The sequence below is a fragment of the Lolium perenne genome, chromosome 2 (assembly GCF_019359855.2).
Source record: "Lolium perenne isolate Kyuss_39 chromosome 2, Kyuss_2.0, whole genome shotgun sequence".
NCBI lineage: Eukaryota > Viridiplantae > Streptophyta > Magnoliopsida > Poales > Poaceae > Lolium > Lolium perenne.
The window spans coordinates 51,929,654-51,934,162 of NC_067245.2; positions in this window are offsets into that span (position 1 = coordinate 51,929,654).

Consider the following 4,509-nt stretch of genomic DNA (forward strand, 5'->3'; position numbering starts at 1 on the left):
AAACCTCGGACAAGTAAAATATCGTGAGACAAAGGGAATTGGTAATATATGTGTATGGTTCATTCGATCACTAAAGTCATCGTTGAATATGTGGGAGCCATTATGGATCTCCAGAGATCCCGCTATTGGTTATTGGTCGGAGTGAGTACTCAACCATGTCCGCATAGTTCTCGAACCGTAGGGTGACACACTTAAAGTTGGATGTTGAAATGGTAGCACTTGAATTATGGAATGGAGTTCGAATATTTGTTCGGAGTCCCGGATGAGATCCCGGACATCACGAGGAGTTCCGGAATGGTCCGGAGAATAAGATTCATATATAGGATGTCATTTTATGTGAAATAAAATGTCGCGGAAGGTTCTATGGAAGGTTCTAGAAGGTTCTAGAAAAGTCCGGAAGAAACCACCAAGGAAGGTGGAGTCCACAAGGGACTCCACCTCCATGGCCGGCCAGCCCTAGTGGGGGTGGAGTCCCAAGTGGACTCCACCATAGGGGGCCGGCCACCCCCCACATGGGAGGTGGGAATCCCACCTTTGGGTGGGAGTCCTAGTTGGGCTAGGTTTGCCCCCTCCTATGGAAGGTTTTGGTTTCGGGTCTTATTCGAAGACTTGGACACCAACACTTGGGATCCACCTATATAATGAGGGGCCAAGGGAGGGGGCCGGCCACCCCAAGACCACAGCTTGGCCGCCCCCCTTGAGTGGCCGGCCACCCCCTCCCAAACCCTAGCTTTGCTCCTCCACTTCATATTTCCCGCGTAGCTTAGCGAAGCTCCGCCGGACTTCTACACCGCCACCGACACCACGCCGTCGTGCTGTCGGATTCAAGAGGAGCTACTACTTCCGCTGCCCGCTGGAACGGGGAGGTGGACGTCGTCTTCATCAACAACCGAACGTGTGACCGAGTACGGAGGTGCTGCCCGTTCGTGGCGCCGGAACCGATCGTGATCAAGATCTTCTACGCGCTTTTGCAAGCGGCAAGTGATCGTCTACCGCAGCAACAAGAGCCTCATCTTGTAGGCTTTGGAATCTCTTCAAGGGTGAGACTCGATACCCCTCGTTGCTACCGTCTTCTAGATTGCATCTTGGCTTGGATTGCGTGTTCGCGGTAGGAAAATTTTTGTTTTCTATGCAACGTTATCCTACAGTGGTATCAGAGCCGTGTCTATGCATAGATGGTTGCACGAGTAGAACACAATGGTTTGTGGGCGTTGATGCTCTTGTTATCTTTAGTTTGAGTACTTTGCATCTTTATGGCATAGTGGGATGAAGCGGCTCGGACTAACTTTACATGACCGCGTTCATGAGACTTGTTCCTCGTTCGACATGCAACTTGTATTGCATAAGAGGCTTTGCGGGTGTCTGTCTCTCCTACTATAGTAAAGATTCAATTTACTCTTCTATTGAAAACATTAGTATCAACGTTGTGGTTCATGTTCGTAGGTAGATTAGATCTCTCTCGAAACCCTAAACCACGTAAAATATGCAAACCAAATTAGAGACGTCTAACTTGTTTTTGCAGGGTTTGGTGATTTGATATGGCCATAATGTGATGATGAATATGTATGAGATGATCATTATTGTATTGTGGCAACCGGCAGGAGCCTTATGGTTGTCTTTAAATTTCATGTTGAGTAGTATTTCAAAGTAGTTGTAATAGTTGCTACATGGAGGACAATCATGAAGACGGCGCCGTTGACCTTGACGCTACGCCGACGATGATGGAGATCATGCCCGAAGATGATGGAGATCATATCCGTGCTTTGGAGATGAAGATCAAAGGCGCAAGAACAAAAGGGCCATATCATATCACATATGAACCGCATGTGATGTTAATCCTTTTTATGCATCTTATTTTGCTTAGATCGCGACGGTAGCATTATAAGATGATCCCTCACTAAAATCTCAAGATAATAAAGTGTTCATCCTTAGTAGCACCGTTGCCAAGTCTTGTCGTTTGAAGCACCTCGTGATGATCGGGTGTGATAGATTCAATAAGTACATATAACGGGTGCAAGATGCTTTGCACATGCGGATACTAAGGTGGCCTTGACGAGCCTAGCATGTACAGACATGGTCTCGGAACACGTGATACCGAAAGGTAGAGCATGAATCATATGGTTGATATGATGAACACTTTGAGTGTTCGCCATTGAAATCACACCTTTTCTCGTGATGATCGGGTTTAGGTGCGGTGGATTTGGTTCGTGTGATCACTAAGACAATGCGAGGGATATTGTTTTGAGTGGGAGTTCACTTAGGTTTTTAATTATGTTGAATTAAAATTTGAACTCAATTTGTCATAAACTTAGTCTAAACTATTGCAAATATATGTTGTAGAGATGGCGTCCCCAATCAATTTTAATCAGTTCCTAGAGAAAGAGAAACTTAAGAGCAACGGTAGCAACTTCACCGACTGGTTCCGTCATGTGAGGATCTTCCTCTCTCGGCGGAAATCTGCAATTTGTGCTTGATGCACCGCTAGGTGACCCTCTGCAGAAGATGAATCCGATGAAGTAAAAGCTGTTTACGCGACTCGGAAAACTCGGTACTCTCAAGTTCAGTGTGCCATCCTGTGCAGCCTGGAATCCGATCTTCAAAAACGTTTTGAGCACCATGATCCTCATGAGTTGATGAATGAGCTGAAAGCTATATTCGAGACTCATGCGGCAGTGGAATGCTATGAAGCATCGAAACATTTCTTCAGCTGTATGATGGAAGAAGGCAGCTCCGTTAGTGAGCACATGCTCGCCATGACCGGGCATGCGAAGAAACTCGGTGACTTGGGAATAGTGATTCCTAACAGATCGGGATTAATCGTGTCCTTCAATCATCGCCACCAAGTTACAAGAACTTTGTGATGAACTACAATATGCGAGAACATGAACAAGGAGTTACCTGAACTTTTTGGCATGCTAAAAGCTGCTGAGATTGAGATCAAGAAAGAGCACCAAGTGTTGATGGTCAACAAGACCACCAGTTTCAAGAAACAGGGCAAGTCTAAGGGAAAATTCAAGAAGGGTGGCAAGAAAGCTGCCACGCCTCCTATGAAACCTAAGAACGGCCCTAAGCCTGATGCTGAGTGCTATTACTGCAAGGAGAAGGGACACCGGAAGCGTAATTGCTCCAAGTATCTGGCTGATCCGAAGAGCGGCCTTGTCAAGAACAAGAAAAAAAGTATATATGATATACATGTTATAGATGTTCATTTCACCGGTTCTCGTTCTAGTACACTGGTATTTGATACTGGTTCGGTTGCTCATATTTGTAACTCGAAACAGGAACTAAAGAATAAACGACAACTGCTGAAAGATGAAGTGACGATGCGCGTTGGAAACGGATCCAAGGTCAATGTGATCGCAGTCGGCACACTTCCTCTACATCTACCTTCGGGATTAGTTTTAAGCCTAAATAATTGCTTTTATGTACCTGCGTTGAGCATGAACATTATATCTGGATCTTGTTTAATGCAAGACGGTTATTCATTCAAGTCTGAGAATAATGGTTGTTCTATTTTTATGAATAATATCTTTTATGGTCGAGCACCACAAAAGAATGGCTTATTTCTATTAGATCTCGATAGTAGTGATACGCATATACATAACATTGATGCTAAGCGAATTAAACTTAATGATAATTCTACTTATATGTGGCACTGTCGTCTTGGTCATATTGGAGTGAAACGCATGAAGAAACTCCATACTGATGGATTACTTGAATCACTTGACTTTGAGTCACTTGATTGGTGGCGTGGTGGCTCACTCGTTGCGTCTCCACTCTGAGAGCTTGGTGAATACTTTGGAGCATGTCGCCGTTCGGATGATCAAGGAGGTCATGAAGAATCAGCACTCTCTATTAGAGCCAGCTCTCGGGACCTACCGAGGAAAAGTGCCACTCCAGCCCCGTCTGCCGTTGTCGTGCACATCGGCGGCACCAGGAGTGCCTAATTCACCTGCGCGTACTGTTGACAGGATTAACGGTACTTACCCTGGGAGGTGCCAACCAGGACACTCGTTCAACATCAACATGATAGAACTGGGGCGCCCCCTTGATGAAGAGAAAGGCGAGGGCAACTGCTCTCGTGGCAAAGATAAGGAAGAGGCTGCTCCATGCGATCGGCCCCGACACCGCCAAAACATCTTGGTGATGATCAAGGTAGAAGCCGACGCTAGTAATCGGCCCGTAGTATCCGTATCGCCTGCTCTCCCAGTATGTGGCGTCGACCTCACAGGTGACGGAAAGTTGGGGTACGGGTTTACGTCAGCTGATGAGCTAGAGGAAGTCGACATCGGTCCTGGGGATAAGCCTCGACCTACTTTTATCAGCAAGAAGTTAGATCCACAGCTCAGGGGACAGATGATAGCCCTGTTGAAGGAATACCCGGACTGTTTTGCATGGGATTACACGGAGATGCCTGGGTTGGACAGGAGCATCATTGAGCATCGGCTTCCCCTTAAGAAAGGATTTCGGCCGTTCCAACAACGAGCACGTCAGATGAGGGCCGAAATC